The sequence below is a fragment of the Varroa jacobsoni genome, unplaced genomic scaffold (genome assembly GCF_002532875.2).
Source record: "Varroa jacobsoni isolate VJ856 unplaced genomic scaffold, vjacob_1.0 scaffold_557, whole genome shotgun sequence".
Lineage (NCBI taxonomy): Eukaryota > Metazoa > Arthropoda > Arachnida > Mesostigmata > Varroidae > Varroa > Varroa jacobsoni.
In genome coordinates, this window is record NW_019213459.1 from 23282 (window position 1) to 44707 (window position 21426).

The 21426-nt window shown below is 39.2% G+C and overlaps 1 long non-coding RNA gene across 1 annotated transcript; it reads right to left on the reverse strand.

Moving 5' to 3' along the window:
* Positions 1–2519: 2519 nt before the first annotated feature.
* LOC111261454 (uncharacterized) lies at positions 2520–8552 on the reverse strand. The gene is made up of 2 exons (XR_002680978.2): positions 8432–8552; positions 2520–2771 (listed from the first exon to the last, which is right to left on the reverse strand). It is a non-coding gene; the product is annotated as an uncharacterized LOC111261454 (long non-coding RNA).
* Positions 8553–21426: the final 12874 nt, after the last annotated feature.

A 21426-nucleotide genomic window follows, 5' to 3' on the forward strand; every position in this document is an offset into this window, starting at 1 on the left:
CGCATAAAGAACGGCTGTTGTACGCCTGACAGCTCGTCCATACTTCAAATCTGGCAAGACTGCTAAACGCTGCCAAAGCATGAAGACAAAGCACGCATATTTGTACCGTTGGCACCGTAACAGCATCGCCGCCATACAGACCGCAGTCTCTTTGCTCGTTGTGTTGGTTGATGCCAAAGCTGTAGCCCTACGGCTGATCTTTTACGGTCGCGTTGTAGCCTCACAGTACGACAGCTGCCTTCTTCAGACTAAATGCCCTTACTAACTTCAACAGGCTCAGCCTCAGCCCACATTTTTTGCACACGTAACATAACGTGCAGCACAGATAGTTCTACTATTAGCGCGTAGCTAGGGGCAGCTGTTTGTTGTTCCCACCGAAACTCTAACATACCCCTACGCCTTTAGCTCTCTAGATAAGCAGCGCATCGAGTCCAAGGTGCGAGCAGGAGGTAATAGCGTCCGAGCGTTTCTCTATAAAGCAGGCAGGCTGTTCAACAGCTACAGCGAGAACTTAAAAATTAGTGTATTAGAAGCTGCTGCAACTTTTATAAAGGCCGAGGCGCTAGGTAATTGAAGATTTGACGTACCTGCGTGCGTAGCAGCGCTAGTGATCATTGCATGACGCGTACAAACAAACTAGCCAGTTAACCAGTTCCGCTACTTGCGCAATTTATAATTTGCTCCAGTTATACCCGTTCCCCCTACCCCCATTCCTTTTTTGTCTCTCTCCTATTATGACAAGGCAACCTTGCTAGCTTGGGGTAGCTCGCGTCACTTGAATTGAGAATGATGCCGAGTCTCTCCGCCATTCAGTAGCAACTCTGATAAGGCTGCAGAACTGTCTTTGAATACAGGAAGTGCAAAAACTATCGGCCAAATCTTGAGCTTTATTGTCATATTGAAAATCATATCGCACAGGTGTACAGGACGCACCACAAATGTTACCCGAACCTCAGATTGATCAGCACTTAACCGCAATATAATATGTGTACACAATATATTTTAGTGACCAGTGAACCCTTGTAATTGAAAAAGTCGTTAAATTTGTTGGAAATAGTGGCCTTTCAACCTGTGCTCTTATCTTGTGGAAAGCTTGTATAACACACATATCTATTGATAAATATATAAATGTGCGCACTCTATAATTGATTCCATTAACACAAAAACATACTTCATTCTTACGGGAGTCGACTGCTTTAGGACACCCAGTACCTAGTGTGACCAGTTACATATGCCTGCCATCTGCAATAACCAGACCATGAAATCCAGTTTTCGATGAGTGCAAAAAGTTTATTTTCAGGTACTAATGAAGTACGATTATGGTCGTATGCAATACAAGTTGAAGCAATTACTTTTGCATGATTGCGCCAATTCTAACGCGCGTAACAATGCTCATTGAGAATTTTCGCAGCAAAGATCACCTCTGCCTGCCTTGGTTAACATGTGCAAGTTAACTGACGCAGAGAATTAGCAGACAAATGAACAGTGTACTAAGCACCTTTTCTCCACACCGACCACGCTCAGCCAATCTCAGTACGGTCTTAAAGCGTTCTGCATGCTCAGCTTCCCTAACGCCAAAAATCCCGGCCGCGTTGAGCCTTTTACTGCTGCTGCTAATAATACTACAACCGCCCGGTGGCAGTAGGGCAGCGTTTTTTACTGAGCGTCATCCGTTGCGCTCGTACACGCGAACGCGTTTTTGTCTTTATTCCTTTTCTTGGGCCGAGCTTCCCCATCATCTTTGCGCCGTTAACGACACTGCCCTCTGGGCAACGTGTCCGACCCTCACGCTTTCCGTTGGTCGACTGCAAAAGACCTTCTCCAAACTTGTACCTTGATTCTCTCCTACCGTCTACTTCATAAAACGAACACATAAGGTTACCTGAACAAAATGGAAGAGGAACACGTTGACAACGACGCTGCTGCCAGTGGCGTTCTGCCGATCTGTACAACGACCTACTTCTACTCCCAAAGTCTACGTAAAAGGCGAACCAACAGGCCGAGAAGCGGCTGGCAGCAGTAAAATTATGCGGCTGTTTGCACTTAATAGCTGGAGCGGCTGGTGCGCAATTAGACATGTTTCTTGTCTGCGACAAGCTTATAGTCCTTCAACATTGTATTTTATACACATATACGTACCTGTCGTATACTGTATGTATATACATACATATGGTAGGGTGGTATATGATAAAACGTTGTAAGCTGTACAATGAACGTTATAAAGAAATTGCGTTTGTATTCAAACAAGGTGTTCTTCATGTATACGCGGCTTATCATTTGTAATGAAATATCCTTGCAAGAGGAATGTATCGCATCGCATGAACAGTATCATCGAAGTTCCACAGAATGGGTTTTAAATATTATTGTCTAGTATTTTATTAAATAACTCTTAAAAGATTATTTTATGAGCAACAAACAGCTACGAGTTAGCACGTTTGTTGGATTGATTATACGATAAAAAAAAGTTAGTCTGCAAGATGAACGAGGGGCTCGCAACGGTGAAAAAAGAACTCAGTGGCGACGGGATAGAAAATTATCATGAATTTTATTGAACAAATATTGGATTAGTTCTATTTGAGTCGATGCGAGGCAGTTATTAGATAAAAAGCAAAAGAAAATGCGTTCACGGTGAATTGGATTTATACTTAGGAATTTTCGTTTCTTGTTGAGCGTGCTGGAAAATGGCCCTTGGAGAAACGTCCCTCAGGCAGAAATTATGCTTTCCATTATCGCCTAAACCATAACTCAATTTGAACTTTGTCCAAGTTTGTCTGTAAAAAGATACACACGAGATTATAAGTGCTGTCCTGTTGCAGGATATCACCAAGTGATTTGGACGTGCGAAGGTACTTTTTGGACGCATAGCAGTCGGTCCTGGGAAAGAATAACATATGCTCGTAACGTTTAAGCTGAATCGATTGTAAATGGCAGCTTTAACGATAGGTTTATATTAAACAATCATCCTTGATAGGCAAATAGTAAATAAATATTAGTATAAACATATTTTGTTCTACTATGGGGTGTTATGATTTTTATGCCTTATTGTGATGAACAAACACCGCCGTATAGACAACTCGTTTCGCTCAATATGATAGTACTAACGGGAATGGTAATAATAAATAACAAAGCAACCTACTAATCAATTTTTTTTTCTAAAGACCTCATTTGATGAAACTGCAGGAGGAAAGCATTGACAGGCATTACTAAAACAAATCATAGCATCGCTTCCGACTATATTTAATTATGCTTGGAGGTTTCAGGAGTAGCTAACAATCTTTCTAGCTTCATTTACTCCTGAAGCAGCTTAACTTCAATGTTGAAGTATCTTTTCAGAGCTAATGATTAGTGAATGAGTAAAAATTTTGTTTACCTTCAATAAAATGAGAAGATTTTGGTCTTCTTAATTAGTAGGTCCGATAAGCAACTTTGTATTTTGATTGAAACATGATATTTAATAATGTACTTTGGCAGTTTGTGTAGTCCTACTGCAAATTCAAAAATAATCACAGAATAATAAAATTTTCTTTTGACTGGCATTGATTTAAAACCACAGTTAATAGATTTACTTTAGACAAAATGTAAAAAAGTTATCCAATTTTCTGTTTTTAAGAAAAGCGCTAAATACAAATTTGGTATCTTGTGTGTTCTGTTCTTTGTGTCTTGCAAATAAATATACTAAACAGCAGACGATTCATTACCCATTCTCAAACTTAAGAGAAGAACCCAGAAGTTTAGGAAATTCACTATTGCTTGTACAGCTCTGAGTAATTATTGTTTTACGTTCGATAAGGTCAACTCAAATAAATCATCGTTCTGCTCTTATTTGCCACGATTGCGCATCTTTTTCTGGCTTTATTATCACGGAGCCGTGTGTTAGTTCTTTCCGTCTATATATATATATATATATTTCTGCGCAATAGATGTGCTTGAGCGAAATATATGAAAATAACTGAGGTAAGAGAAGTTATCAGAATCTTCCGCTTTAGATGAATATTCATGATTACGCTTTCAACTATTTTAATCTTTTTCCAACGCGAAAGATTTACGTTTTCGATGTATGTAGAAGGACGCTCCATAGGCGATTAAGATGTATTCAGCCTTGAAACAGGCTATTTAGTAGTTGATAGTTAAGAATAAGGGTTCCTTTCGCAGGCCGAAACATCCGCACTGCTGCTATTGCTGGCATACCACGTATTACCATAATCTATAATATAGACATGGTTCAATGTTCGTACACAATTCAATCACTAAGTGAAGGGCAAAATTTGTAATATATAATGTAGAGTGTAGCCTGTCTAGACTAGCATAAATTCAGTTACGCGTTGCAGTATAACCATAATGCATTTCGTTTATGACGTACCCAATATGGCCAATGTTTCATCCTTCTAATAGAGAAGCTTTGAAACTTTCTTTCATTGAGAAGAAGCTTTCTAGGTTTTGTAATGGCCGTAAATGCATTAATTCAAAACTTATCTGTCTAAAATCTAAATAAATTTCAATACATTGTACAACCCCATCTAGGCTGTATGTTGCGATCTGCACATAAGCAGGATTCCAATACCAGGAACTTGCTGAATTCTAAGCGCGTGTATTTTTCATGCAGACTTTTTAGGCGGCTACACAGTGAGCAGACACTAAGATTGTTCATCAGGTAAAATTTCCGATGCTTCGGTGATACCATCTGATACCCTTTGAGAAAACATAGGGTGCTTAAAAATTATTATTTCTAATAAAGATCCACAGAAATAAAAATTGCTTGCTTCCCTTGTGGCTCGTTTTTCGGTAGATCCTTATGTGCGTGTTATTCTGCTAATAAAAGATTCCAATTTACCAAATCTCATGATGGTGAACAAACCGTAGGAGGTAACATATTAATTGCAGTTTCGAAGATGTTTCCTATCCTCCCAGCAGTTACCTGCTGAGACCATGGTGAGACGGTCGTCCTTTCAAGCTATTAGCACAAATTGTGTTGGGTTCTTGAGAACCGAAGATTGCTTCCTCCTCAGGGAGGAGGACACCATTTGCGCTGCCACCAAGACTAGGCGCCGCAATCTACCACCTTAGGTAGCTACCTAACGCAGGGAAAGAGCCCTTTAATATAAAAAAAAAGACGGATGAGCGCCCACTTTTTACCGTCAAAACCACTGATGATTCAAAATTCAGAATAATTTTATTTATATTCCACCAGAAGACAACATTGTATTGGTTTGCAGAGCTTGGACTGATATGTGAGCAATGTTTTATTTTTGCCGCTCAATAACCCATGCGGCTTTTCTAGAATGAACAAAACCCGGACGATAACCGGACGTACATCAGGAAAGTTTCTAACTTCCAACGGGCGGTATGTGGAAAGAAAAAAGAGGGCCGACGAAATGGAAGCACGGAAAGACTAAGGTAAAGCTTCTATTGACCTAAAAAAAATTCTACAAACTAGTTCTGAAAATTCAAAACCTTTCCACCGCGAGGCTTCCAAACATTCTGGGGGGGGGGACATAGATGAAGCAGCAAAGAAGGATAACAAATGGCGGACGGCGTAAGCGAAAAAAAGGTAAACGCAGGTCCAAAAAAGGAAAACCAAAAAAAGCAGAGAGAACCGGATAGCCAGAAAAAAACGCATGATAGTGTCGTCCGATTGGTGCCGTAAGGCTAGTAGTGGGAAGAAGACCTTACATAAACATATCCGAAATCTCAAAAGACGATACAAGAAGAAAATCTTCAACGACGACGTAGCATCCGTGGTTAAGAAAATGCGGCTGGAGAATGCACACACAAGGATAGAAGTAGCACACAGGGGATTCTTTAAAAAAATGCACTGAAGATAGTCGTGGTGTCTAAAAAATCCCTTGGGCCCTTAGGACAAGCGCTGCCAGGTGTAATATAGCTAAGGATTCTCATAGTCGTCCTAGCAGAAAGTGTGGCTAGTGTCGTTGTCAAAGGCAGCGTCCTAATGAACAGCATTGAGCTCAACTGTAATCAACGTGTCTTAAACTTGAAGTTATCGCGAAGGAACTAGGAGTGCAGGCGAAGACTGGTATTATTGATGTGATCTGCCAACTCCTCGGAGAGGTATACCGACTTCAGCAAGTAGGAAAAGCCCTTAAGGAACCTTTTCAGTCATCCACTTGCCTGCAGAGCTAGGCCATAATGAAGGCAAAAAGGTGCCGGAATGTCATTTGCAAGGTTACCGTTCGGAGGCTATACGCACGGCGGGCGGCAGAAGTAGTGATTAGACTAAAAGGGAAAAAGAGACGAAATCTGAAACTATGCGAGTCACAAAGAGTTTCAAAAAATAGTTACTGCAAAGGCAAGCTGCAAAGTTTCAAACGGGTTATCAATTCGAGCTGCTGGTGAGCTAATACAAAAGAAACTTACGTAGCCAGCGATGACGACAATGAGGCAAAGCAGCTTAAGATCAGATCTAGCAGGACGTTAATCCGGGAGGTTGACACCAAAGCAAACTTGTAAGCTTAAGCTGAAGCGCGCACATGTTTCAATATGAGTCAAAGACTTAGAGGAACTGATAAAACTTACGCCAAGTCAGGAAGACCAGCGCACTAGATAGCGCTGATTTAAAAGCTAAAATCCCCAGCGGCAATTCCTAGGAAACAATTCGAACTGCTTGGGCGACTTGGCAGGTAAGCAATATAAAATGGGTTATTGGACATCGACTGTCCCAAAGACAAATTGGGCAACGAACGCTGCAATAGATGCTCGATGCGAGTTGCAAAACCGTAAAGTAAAAATGGGAACTTCACACATATCATACAACATGGCGTCACGGCCTCCGTTTTTAAGCATATTGCGATTGATGCTTGCGTCAAAAGATCTGTGTTATTTGAACACCAGCCATTACAAGCATTATATTACATTTAAAATGTTGATAACAGTATAAATGGCCGACTGTTGTGATAGGAAGTTACAGCTATGCAACTGATTTCACAAACAGGCTGTCTGTAGTGCTCAAGAGACTGAATCAGAAACAGTCTGAGGAACCTACAAAAACAACTACGAATAAGGGCTAAGGGGACTATAAAAGCTGGATCACACAGTGTATTATCCAAGACATGAACGTACAGGTTGGTGATATATATATTACAGACGAGACCTGAGATATAAACTGAGGTAATGCGCTTTGACGAAACATGAATCAGAAAGAATGGGACTGAATTTATAAATTCGTGTAATTATACATAGTATATAAAACAGCAAATTTCTTAATAGACGTTTTAATAAAATGCTTGACGTTCGAAGTTACTTCACTTATGGAAACTATTTATAAAGGCTGTCACGACATGCAGGCATGATGCATTCAGAAGATATAGGTGTACGAAAGATGCAGTGCTTGAAGACAAACAGTTCAACAAAATAAATGCCACCGTAGGTAGCGAAAACTGTTTAGACTCTGGTATATCATGACGAGTTGGTGCCTCATTTGCCTACGCCAACGATATGCACGCTTCTTGATACCGAAACTTAGATGGATATTAGTTAGAACACAGGAGGGGAACTAAAAGAAGATCACTAAAGTCTCTTTTAAACACTGAGAGAACTGTATAGTGAAGTCAATACAAACAATTTAGGGGGTACAACATATTTTTTAGAGATTAGTCTTCTGTAATATCTGTTTACGAACCAACTGTATCTGTCAACCTGTAAGTGTAATCAGACCGAAAGCGGGAATTAAAAATTCCGCGACTTGACCTTCAAGCAGAATTTAATTTCGAGCCAGTGTCTATTGATGCTTTGGCTTTTACACATATCAAATACAAAAAATGCAAATAGAATTATCGAAAACTAATAATTTAAATTACTATTTCATTTATTTCACTGTCAGTGAAGGTTTGTTTCATGCAGATTGGTAAATATATGCCGAGTTCTTTACCCGCAATATGCTGCCTCTGAAAAATTCAAAGGGTTACGTCCTCCTTGATTTCTAAAATATATCTTCGTAAGAAAATTATGGAAATAGAAACAGTAACACCCAGAGAATACTAAGCTCATTAATATTGTTTGATTTGCTCTGTATAATGCTTACGAATATGGGCGCTACGTTTTACGCTAAAAGCATTCCCGATTTTCCTTGGTTGTTTTATATGTTTTGGCTTTATACGCTTTCAATATACCGTTAATGCAGTGATATATTTGCTTATTCTTTATTAAGAAACAACAAAGCGGGCTTACTAAAAATTTTAAGGCAAATTCAAGGAAGATGAAATATTTTTTTCGGGAATTTTTTTGCGTATAGGCTTTTTTGAATACGCATTTAAGAGAAATTTAGGCGATTTGAAAAAGCGCACTCAGTATGATGTCACAGTGGGAATGTCACAAAGTTTTCTACTTTGATTAGAGCTTCGCCCACAACGGAGTGTTCGGACAATCTATTCTAGAAGAAAAAATACAGTAGCCGACCTGGCGTATGCAGATGACTTACCGTTCCTGGTCACACAACCAAGATCAAGACGCAACTAGAGGCCAAAGCATAAACAACCTAAATAACAATAAAGACACCCAACTAGAGAAAATGGTGAGGCAGTTGGTAAGTGAAGCGGTTTTGTTCACACAGAGGCTCATAACGAGAGTAAACGAAGGTGGAAAAATACTTGCTTCAGCGGTAGATTCCATCGTTCCGTGAGATTAAGGCGCTTACCTTGGTTGAAAAAAATACTCATGGAAAGTTTATACGAAAGTAAATGGTCACAGCAAAGGCCGCTGCCAAGATAAGAAAAGCGATACCAGAGGTTAAAGAGTAGTACGGGAAGCGCTTCAGAGGGCCCTACCATAAAGTGCCGATTTTTACTGCTCACAAATAATGCCAGGTATTTTTACATAATGAGAAAGGCATGCACAACACGCAACGCTTGTGCCTGCAACAGTGCAATTTACAGACTGGATGTGTTTTTTTGAAAAAAGCGGAAATTAAAAGACAATTACGGCACGATTGAATGCCGACTCTATAATTAAATAGAATGTTTAAAATGAAACATGCTGGGCTGTGATCGCCGTGTATATGGTAAAGGTTAGAAAGCTCATAGAAAATAAGAGCGAAAAATTTTCAGAAGGCAGAACTTCTGTCACTAGTGCGTTACATGAGAAAAAAGTCGTAGTAGTGTTGAAACAAGTACCGACCTAAAATCCAGGATAGGTGAAGATATAGTATAGCCGATACCCGTGGTATGAAGTAGTAGACAAGATTTTCACATTAAACTCTGTAAGATAAAAAAAAACAAAGAAAAAATAAGTAAAGTTCATATGCCTCTTACCAAATAAAAATTATAGTTGTTTTTGGCCTTTTCTGCGTTCAACGAAAATAACGACTATTTATTAGTTTAATGTCTTCACGTGTGCAGATGATAATAGCGAGTACATTTGGCCGTGCTGAAGGTCTTCCCTGACAGAGTTCTTTTAAGATGTAATATAGAGTTGAGGTATAGCTATTATTCATATGTCGTAAGTGTTTCTTGGAGGAAATAAAATAGACACAAAGAAGAATAATTTTTTAATTTGTCCAAAATCTTCTAACACAAGCTACTACATCAATCGTCGAAAACATAATACACAATTTACATGCGACAAAGCTCCAAGTATTTTATTTTGTAGTACCCCCTAGCGTGCATATTGGCCATACGATTAATCCGCTCAGACGTTCTCTCTACTTGAAAAAATTATATCACTGAACTATGGGTACTCTAGAGGTTCTGTATCAGAGGACCGGATTAATGCAGCAAATGAACGATCATCTAATTAGACAAAAAAATTATGTATCATTTTTGTTTTTCACTGGATTTTTTTTGGAAATGCATCCCTTTGTGTCGCCGCCGCAGATTTACTTAGAGAAAAAAACACCAAAACTTCTACAGCTATACGAGGCCATCGAAGTTTTTGCGTTTACTACATTTTCCAAAACAGGTCTCCAGCATTATTCTTCTTTCAAGTTTTGTGACTCAATAATTTTCCCTTATAATTAATTGTAAAATTCCTCAATTGTAAGTTTTATTAAAAGGAAAACATTTATGTTTTCACCTGGATATACGACCTTTGGCATGTTGGAGAGCCCCCTTGATATTCTTAACTCTTAAACTGATGGTTTGGCCTGCAACAAGGTATGACGTTCCAACGAGCAAATAGACTAGTCTGTAGAAACCAATCGGTTAATAGCCAGTAGCCAGATTGATCAAATATATAGAGGGATCTCTAAAGGGAGGCCCTCCTCCGTGATGCGGATTGTAAGGCCGTATCTGGGTTAAAAATGGGTTGGCTTAGTTGTGTTTCTCCTCTACGCGCTAACCAACATTGGTTCATTTGAGGCAAATCGAAGGTAGCACATGCACTGAGAGCGGCTCGGCTTGCCATCGCTATGACGACATTAATTTTAGAGAAATATCAGAAGGACCCGCAGGTTTCATCTGCAGCTATTTTGTCATTAATTAATTTACCTAATCTGATTCGTTCACCCAGGCAAGTGAAAACTATAGGTCGAATACAAATCAGTCGTTGTCTCGTTGCAATTAACCTGCCCACATAAGCAGTCGCCTCTTTGCAGCTATTTCATCAGATTGTTCTAGAATATTCGCCGGAAAAGTATATCAGCTCTGGATTTGTCTAGCCCGTGAGGTACTGGCTTTTGGTACATTTCTACAACATGATTACGGCGCTTTCCTTTGTTCGCTGATTGACTCCGTTTGCAGGACTCACGCAAACAGAGTTGGCCGTGGGCCAGCAGAAACGTGAACCGGATCGGCCATAAACCGATCTTTAATAGAATTGCAATTAATATAGTCAGCCAACTTATTGATTTTATTCTTGGGATGCCAGCAAGATTTAAGAGTTTTTTTTGAATCTTTATGGTACATATCCTATTAAGTGAAGACATATACGCGTACTTAGATATATATATGATTCAATAGACTTATGATGCCTGTTGTATTGATCTCGTTTCCGGAACCTCATTAAAGAGATTGTCTTTCCATATTTCGCTTCTCCAGTACGTATCAAACTAAACGGGAATGTAATAGATATTTCATTATAATCTTATATTTGTAGGTTACCGTGCTGACTCCATTGCTAACGCGGCACCAATACGGTTATTTTTAATTAGGTAATAAGTAGTTACATATACTATATTCAGTTAAGACAAAAATATCTCGTTAGGATATTGATTGATGAAAGACTGTTCTATATTTTTCGTGCAATAAATATTTACATATATTTCTTTGAATCTTAGCATATTTCTCTGAAAACCAATTAGGGAATTTTTTTTAACGAAAATTGGCTTCACAACAGCTACAACTTTCCAACCTATATTTATAAGAAATTTGCTCAAAAACCATTCAAAAGCAGCTAAAAACACCTCACAACAAGGTAAACCGACATGGTTTTCTACATTCTCACTTAAAATTAGCCATTTTAGACACAAGAGAAGTAAGCCTGAAAACTAAAATTTAAATTCAGGAACATACATTTCATCTTAATTTAGCTCATCGGGAGCTTTTATTGATGTCAAAGAATATCCCCCTGGCTGTAGAAATTATCATCTCAGCGTCATATGCGCGAATCTGTTACCACATTCAATTTTTGACCCTTTTTATACCAAAATGCCCACTTTAAATATTCGAAGATACAACGAATTTTGACTCAGCTCGTCAAGATCTATTGACCGGCATTGAGAAAACTGTGAAAAAAGTGATAATTTGCATTTAAAAAATGTTGTCAACATGTTGCTGCTTCCCTTAGATAATCTCTTATAAAATATTTTGGAAAAATTTGTATCATCAAACACCCGCCATAGCAAGCGCTTTAATTTTCCATTTCATTAAAAATTCCATTAAAGACTGTTTAAAAAACTCTTGCGACGAATTGCTCCACGAGAGTTACAGATTGTTTTTTTAGTCGCTTTTATACCGTTGACATACCTTAAATATCCATTTCATGTATAAAGATATGTTGTATTTTACTTAAGTTATCCATCTACCGATTGGTGCAAGGAATTGGCATAAACAAGGCTGTACTTTGCGTAGAAAGCATGTTTTCGATATTTAAATAAAAAATCTCTTAGAGAATATTAAAAAAATATCTATTATATAATTGACAGTTATAAAAATTTGCTCAGAAAAAATAGCTCGAAACGCATGTTTATTCTATAGTCACGCAGGCTGGACGAACCCTTTTACACCGAATTATCCATTTTAGGTATAGAAACATTTAAATCTACCAATTGCGGTTAAGAAACTCTCCACATACTGTAGTAAGTTTTAGTCCTCCCTCCTTTTGAACCGAAAACTAAGATTTGGGTACAGGAACAAGTATATCCTTTTAATTCAGCTTGACGGGAGCATTCAATTGGCATTGAGATAACGCTCCTACATAGAGCTTCCTGCAAAGTTTCAGTCGTTCTTTGGCAAACACAAAACATCTTTGATAAATATCTCAACAAAATATAGTCCATCTCAATCCTCGCGACTCTTTCAAAGAATGTTTTCGCAAAGAAATTTTGTTATTATATATTTGCTACATCAGCCGTTACAACCTTCTAATTGACACTTACCATAAATCCAATTAAAAAACAACACTTTCGGGATAGATTTGCTCTTTATTGTCACATGGAGAAAACATATGCGCTTTGACTTTTTTTTTTTTTGCTTTTTCATACCGAAGCATTTACTTTAAACATTTGTATATTATTGCTCAGCTCACCAAGATCTGTAGCTTATAGTGTCAACAAAAACACAAAACAATGTGTTAAGTTTTCACCTTTTAAACGGCATTTTCAGTCATAAATTGAAATTTAAGAAAAAGCTACTATATTCGGTTTTTGGCCTCTTTAGGCCAAAAATATCTATTTTAGCCATAGGAAACAGACCGCCATAGAGTTTAAGTAGTATATAGCTAGGTAAACACATATGCTTAGATGCAAGGTTGCTAGTTCTTATCCTACTACACCCATACTACTACACACATATCTAAACACTTAGGTTTCCTTCGATGCCGCGAGCAGAGCGCGGAATCAGCAATGCTGGGTTGTAAGTAAGTATGACTGTGGCCATAGTGATAGTTTAAATTGCATCTGATATCACTGGAACACGTCGCTGGAAAGAAGCACATTGCCTGCTCGATATCGTTCACAACGCTATGCTGTTAGATATTCAAGCCTCGTGCTGGTTCATGGCCGCGTATAGATATCGTTAGGTGAAAGATACGTAGAGAAATGGTCATCCGGATTTTCTATTCGGAGAGCAATTCGGGTGTTTTCTGGTTTTCTTGGGTGTTTCCCCTAGCCAGGGGGAGTGTACACGATTTTTCATTCACTCATATTCCCGCTAGGGCTCTCCGCAATTTTCTTTCAACCCGCATTTGGATTTTTCCCGTTCCACCCAACACGACGTTCGCCTTCTATTCTTACCTAAAATTCCCGCTATCCTTTCCACCCTCCGTCTCCCTTTCTTGTTCTATCTCTCACCCGATTCCTCTTTTGCATTCTCGCTTTAGTCGTGGCTCGCAATTATTCGCTTTGGGGTAGTCGCAATGGCGAAGATTAGAACGCCAATGGAAGAATTAGTCATTCCAGCAAGGCTGTCAATATCCATAATTGCCAGCTCCCTTTTAACACATACTACAGCATCAGAAGCCCTCTTTTCACCGCTTCACATCATCGAACATGAAAGTGTGGGGGGTAAATAGTTAGGCAATACCAACATTCCATACTCTCTCTCAAGCTTAAAGTCTTTTAATATCAAGCCAAGATGGGAGCCGGCATGTTGAACTAGCCAATACCAGCTCGTTGAACGAACTCCAAATCAACTTAATCAGTCCTGCTGGCTTAATTATTATGATGCTATATTTATCATACAGGACTATTACGATGCTATAATACATTATATTACATCCATTTGTAATGATCCGCAGCGTCATGTCTGCACGGACTTGTCAGATTATGAAAACAAACATAATGTCCTGCGAATGGCAATAAGAGCGTTGCTGATCACCGAACTTGAAGATACCTAATCCTTAAAAAAGAAAAATTTTTTTCCTTGTTTTGCCTTATGAAATGTCATTTTCAAGCCTAATAGATAATAACAAAACTATATGCATATTACAATTATATTTGTGAACAAATAAATTTTTAGTTTCGCCCAAGTAAAATGATAAACATATTAGCGTAGGTTTGATTAAAACCTCCTCACCTTTTAGATAAAAGGTGATATCACAGACGTTCCCTGTGACTGATAACAGACCCAAAAATAAATGAAATTCTAAGAATTGATTTATTAAATAGGTGAATTTGATGATGCTCGATAATGTTGTGATTTGCCGACTTGAGACAGATAAGCGAAATGCTGTCTCCTTTTTTATAAAGGATTTTAAATAGAGCTTTACTCCTAAGTCCGTGGAAAGACATCAAACTACTTCTATTTTATGCAACATGAGAAACAAAGGTATCTGCTGGGAAAGATCGAACAAGAAGTTTGGGTAGCTGTGCACTCTGTGGGCATCTCTATATTACAAGCCCATTTACCCTAAAACAGTAAAGAACATATATATATATATGCCTTTTATATACGTAATAATCAATTTAATTCTCATTGCCACGTGATTTTCATGAAAAATGTTTCAAAAATTGAAGTGTGCAGCATGTGCTGCATTATGTGCAGTAGACCTTAAGCACTACTGGTACCACGTAAACTCTTTGAAGCCGTAATCAGCACCCAAATATCCCGTCCAATAAACACTCCAAGAAAGGGTAATGCGTAGACGATGCATACGCAATAAATCAGCAACGGTTAGTAGACACTCAGCACTCTTGTTGCCATAACCAAAGAGATCAGCATAGCGTAGCCTGACAGTGATAAGTGAAGTTCCGACGATTTTCCAGCGTACGTCTTCTGTCAACAAGCACTATATATATATATATATATATATATATATAAAGGGGAGTGGCTTTTAGTGGGTAACCAACTCAGGCCATCAAGAAAGCTATGTTTTAGGCTGCGAACAGGTGGGCTTCGACACTATCCAGCTGCGCAAAAAGTATTTCTGCCACTAGAAGCTTCTGGAGCAAAATGAAAAAAAAAAGTGAGAAGTGATAACCCGGGAAAAGTGAGAAGGAAGTTCGCACTCAGAGGATAAGACCGCAGGTCTCGTCATTCCGACCTGAGGCAATGCGAAAGGACGAAAAGAAGCGACAAAAACGGTGGGGTCGAAAGATCCGGCGTTGTTCGACCAATAAGCAATGAAGGTGATCGTTCAGGAAATTTTCCTGGAACCCTAGACAAATTACGCACTAATAGAAGAAAGTCTTTGCAAATAAATCGCCCGCTTTAGGCCAGTTGTCGAGGACACACGTATTCCTAAATGGTCACAAATGATATATATGGTATATGCCACATGAACATCATATTTAAAAGCTGCATGTTCCAGATAGCGACGCAAGGCAACACCGAGATAGTCAGGGAGTTTAAAGAAGGTATCAGTCAGTAGGTGAAATGGTGTGCGTGCGAGAATAATAAAAAGAAGAGACAGGCTGATATCTGGGATCCGCTTTGCAGGATTGCTATTTCCAGAAAAAGAATGCAAAAAACTTACAACCGAACCAGTGATGTAAATGAGATTTGCAAGTCATTGAAAAAAAACCGGCAAAGAATGCCACGGAACAATCAATAGTGGGGGTAAACTAACGTTACAAGCAGAGCATGTAACATAAAAGACGTTCGCTAACGCGCGCTTATCAATCGAAAAGAAGTGCCGAAAATGTCAGAGACACACTTGCAACGAGGATGATTCGCCCAACATACGAGTACACCCATAATATATATAATATGTAAGTATAGTATCGAATATACGGCAAAAAGAATCCGTACAAATCTAAACTTAGACAGGAGCACAGAGACAGGTCAGTCTAACGCAAAAAAGGGTCCGAGGAATATGATACCGGCAATTCGTTTAAACGCTCATGCCAATTCTTTGCAGAGGAAATAGTAAATTACATGAAGGACCTTGAGAACTTCAACGTAGTACAAAAAGTGGACTAAATCAACGGAGTAAATTTTCAACCTTGCACCTTTACATTAACCTGCTTGTGAGTTGAGAATCGTTTTAGATCCATACGATTTGAACAAAGCCGAAGAAAGAACGCGATATCCCATGCCAGCGCTCAATGACACACCACCGATTAAGCAAAATAAAAGCTTTCTCAGTACTCGTTGCTAGGGGCGGGTTATATCAAATGGTGTAAAGCACCGAGATCCGAAGCTACACTGCCTTATTGACCTTCGTAGATCGATACTAGTGTTCTAAGGCACCTCAAGGGTTTTTACGAAATATCAGAGACGTCAGATACAAGCGTATGATAAGTTTAAAAACGTACTAGTAGTCGCAAGCGACACAGTTGCATGGGGGAAGTCGTTGAGGCTATAGGAAAACTTGTATGAAACTCTACAAGTGCTCTTTGAAAGAACTTGTCGAATAGGATTGCAACACAACAAGTGCAAACTACGTTTAGGAACGTAAGAGGGAAAATATATGGGAAACAAAATCAACAGGGAAGGACTGAAGGCTAAAAAAATCGAGGTAATACTAGACAATACTAGCTCTTAAAGATCTCAGACGTGATTAATTTTCTCAGGTACATTGTGACTTGTACCCAACCTCTCCGTGCTTTGAAAACCCACCTGAACGTATATCCAAAAATAGCACCCGTTCCCATGATAATGCCAACAGGAGGAAACTTTTAAACCTACCAAACAAAAACTCTTTAAAACCGCTGCGCTCTTGTATTCTGAAAGCGCTACAACAAAGCAAGCGAATGCAAGCGACTACGGATTAAATGGAGTATTAGTTCGAAAGGAAAATCTTTAGTATACACATCTGTTTCATTAAAGGCAATGGAAAAAGGCTGCTCACATCTAGAAAAATAGTGCCTAGCCATACTTACGGCATGCGGAGATTCAAGAACTACAAATCTACGACGACCAAAGCACAGAAAAGCTTTTGAAAAGTATGCCCGTAAAATCTCTAAGTTTATGTTTATATATACATAACTAGAAATAATAACGTACGATGTGGCAGTGTGGCGTGTACCACAGCAGACAATCCAGAAGGAAGATTCACTTAGTAAACACTCCTTAGAAAGATCCAAAGCGCACAAGAGTATATGCAGACTAGAGCTAGAAGAAACAGAGCACTGTGACTATAGACAAACGTCACATCCCTTGATGGAATAGGCGAAATTAGAAATAGTCCATAGTTGACCAATGCAATAGTAGTTGCCAAGACAAGTTTGTATGGCTCGACAAATTCTACGTAGTCACCTTAGATAACTACAGCGACTTGCTCGAACTTAACTAAGTTGCACAAGATACGGCAGCTAATAGCAACACAAGCTAGAAAAAACAAGTATTTGTTTTGAGAGAAATGGAAAACCTAGCAACATACTGATGCACTCATATTTAGGATGTCTATCTAAACGCTTCGAACGGCTTTGTGCAACATGGCCGATGAAACATATAGTAAACGCGCCTTTACTATCATCAAGCCAACGGTAAGACTGAACGTGCAGTTAAAATAGCTAAGCACCTAGCGGAAAAGGCTGCTCCAAATAATAGGGATGTCTATATGTCGAAGTAACGAGTAACAGAACAAGCTGATGGGTTATCGCTTGCAAGAAAAACATTTCTGGCTGCGTAGACACAGCTTGAGTTGAAATACGGAACCTGAAACCCTTGTTGTATCATACAAAAAAACTCAAAATGCCAATAAAAAGCAAAGAAAAGTTATCATCAGGGAACAAAAGACCTCTTAAAAATTTTGCCAGGCCAATAAAGTCTAGTGCGATCGAATGGACGACAAAAGCCTACATCGAGAAATTAAGCTCAGGACATACGAAATTTGCACCAAGAATAAAGTAAAGGTAGTCAAGATACTTACTACTTAGGTCGACATCGAATGATGTTGATAACTATCGAGCTAATAATTAACATAAGAGTATTGAACCATATACAGAGGCCGATCGTAAAACCGGTCGAGCCACAGAGGCAATAAATGGGAATGTAGATGTGACCATGCGCTCGGCTGATGCGATGCCGGTCCTACATACGGTATCGTCAGTACGGCATATTGCCAAAAAAATGGGTTAGAGTTCAGTGCAACACAAACGGTTAAATTTCTAAATAAATATGTGTAGGCGCTATTTTCGTTTGTGATCGGTTAAGAGAGCTAGTACCAGCAGGAACAAAGATATCGGCAGACTGTCATCGGAACAATCGAATCATCCAAGTAAAACGCGAGAACGACAACTGTTTCTATCCGCGCGCTAAAGAATCGCGCACTGACATCATCGCGCAAACCAACTAAGCACATGGTTGCGCAAAAACCCAGAAACAACAAGCCCGAGCTCGGTATAAACAAGGAACAAGCGATACCAGGCCTACAAGTGATGCGTCATTCCATGCAAGGGTCCCACCGCCGGTACGAGTGACTGAAAAGACCGGACCGAGCAACAATAATATGTGGTCAACAATCGATGAAAAAAGCAAGATAAAATGGGCGACAGGCCAAAAGAAAACAAATTAGCCCGGCAATAGAAAAAAACACACATTAAAATATGGGAGTAGGGTCGCTATTCCGCACTAGTATAATAATGGTAAACTCGCAATAATGATAACTTCGGCCAAGAGCTACTTACAGGTACATTGACGCTATAATTATACATAATTAGCATTAGTAACATTGTGGAGTGCGCAAAAAACGGTACACACGAATTATAAGCGATTGTAAATCCGCTGACCTCTGGTAAAATTGATGACCCATTTAATTTTAAATTGTAATAGAAACGAGATATAATCAGCATTCAATGACTCCGCTCAAAGACCATTCATTAAAAGGCGGCTCACAGACGATGAGCCCGCGATAAATCGACAACAGTCACTTGCCAGTAATTACCCAGTACTCTAGCCCTTGTTGCCCAAATGGGTAAAATTTGTATTGGATTGTTAAAAAACGACCAAATTAAATAATAAACCATTAAAAATGACAATGATGCAAACAATTTGATACAAGTCAATATAAACTAAATATTTGCAGCCAATATTTTTTGGAATGCACAGGCAATTTCAATTCAGAGATCCACTACGAATATTCAAACGCTTCAGCCGTAGTAACCCTAAAACAAATAATCGTAATTAAAGTGAAGAGTTAAGCTGTGCAAACAGGCCTCCGCGGCAAAGGGCTAACAACAAAAGCACACCAAAATATAATCTGTACGACGTATCGATACAATGGCATGCCCACGATCATTTCTGATTATATGTAAGAATATATCGTATAAAAATTACCTCTGCCATATTATATATTCATGGTACTTGCGCGGGCACGCTACCCTTATACGAATGAGGGTGACAGCATGTAGGCGCTTGAAAATGATCAAGTTCAAGTATTTAAAGTATGTCCCTTTTGGATTCATCGCTAGACCCTATATGACCATTGGCTATCCTTACGTTTATGCTTTATCCGCCAGTATTTATGCTACTTGTTACTTTATGTGATGATGATGTTATTGATCTACGACCATTTGGGGATCGGCATTTCACTGGTCATAATTAAATTGCTAGTATTCTGTACGAAATAGACGTACTTTGATCCAGACGACTGTGCGAGCAAGTACGTCGTCTGCGACTCATCACGCAATAGAATCATGCAAACCGAAAAGAATACTGAACCATCGATGCTGATATGTTCTGCGACTTGAAACCTGTAAACTTCGAGTGGATAAAAAACCTTTAAGACGGCTATTACCATGGAAGCAATATTTTCTGGCTGAGGCCTGTCGATGGATGACGTTACCGAACGTTACGACGCTCCGAAAGCTACATTATCGTTCTGTTTATCGATGGCTGCGCGATTGTGTTTCTTGTAATCTTGTCTCGAATTTTGGCAACTTTACCATGGCTGCTGTCAGCGTCTTTGTGAGTTACGCTTTATCCTAGTCCACATAGCACCATTAAGCCTCAGGACCCGGCTAGCGCCTGTCGGTACCCCGCTAGTTTCCCGGTCATTGTATTATATTATATTACCCCTCGTATGCTCGAGTATTATTATTAAGTTCGGCCTGGACCTATTTGTTTTAGGGATGCGACTGCATCTACAGCGGTATAGTGCCAAATGCAGTTATCGTGTCGAGCAAGACGACTAAGTCACACTACCTAATTTCATCGCTTTTTTGCTCAATGGGTATTTGAGAAGCCCACCCTCGGTAAAGGGCGACAACGCTTTCCATGCCATCTTATTACAGAGGCCTACTTGTATCAGGTTGTTGTGTACGGACAAAACCCCCAAGTGAGGCACGTAACACTGACGTTCCATCTGGCACAAATGAAGTCCCACATGGCCTCATACGATAACGAACGTGCGCGCCACTGTTCCGCTGCAAAGCTGAAAGGATGAGTGAGTCGATGAGTTTACAATTCAACGAGAAACAGCCAGGATATGTAGCTCCATGTAACAACAAACATCCCAGTACGATACGGTATGGTATGGTATGGTATTCCGTTTCTTCTCTAGGAAGAAGCAAGACCAATCATCTTGGCTGTGCAACTATTATACAGCGTGCAAAATGCGACAGCTTATGGTAGGAACAGCGAATCATATATATAATTATGTATTTAGTGGAAATACTCGGCTGTCGGAGAGGTGCTGACCATTTTTCTAACTAGGTGGCTGCCAGGTGACATACTTCGAAAAATAGGAGTCGCGTTGGATTGATGTCGACGTCAATTGAAGGTTGAGGTTTGGTACCGGTAGACGTTGTAAAAATCGTTCAATGCTTGTACTTAAAGCGCGTACCTTGAAAGTAAGTGAGATTCCTGTAAAATATCATGGTATTTTTAATGTAATGCTGCCTAGGCCCACAAAAAGATTACGTTGTTTATGGTTAAAAGACTTTATCGAAAGAAATAAGTTAAATAGCTTTTTTTCTTTTTGCTTTGAAGATTTCAACGTAAAAGATCCTCCTCGTAATAGCTGACCAGTTATAGAAAAAGTTAACGAAATTATTGCGGAAGCGAATCAGATCGACTCACCGAGGAATTAAGCACCCACCACTCAAAGGTTTTGAGCCGTTCATAAAACTAGAACAAGCTCAACTATCCTTAAAGCTCCCTTAGATTCAATGGAAAATTGTAAGCAACTTTTGTTACCATTTTTGTTCCAAAACGATAGGATAGTGATGTTATTAGAAAATTAGCAGATGACTATTGATCAGTAACATTGTTTTGGCTTTAAGACGGTCAATGCCTTTTCAACAGCTCAATATTATATATGCACTTTATCGTCATCGTAGGCTTGCCGGCATTCTGAATCCGTAATTTAGTGAATCTTTGGAAAAGCTTAACTTATAAATGTTACCTTTTTAGAATGGAAAATATGTTATTTAAGCTAAAC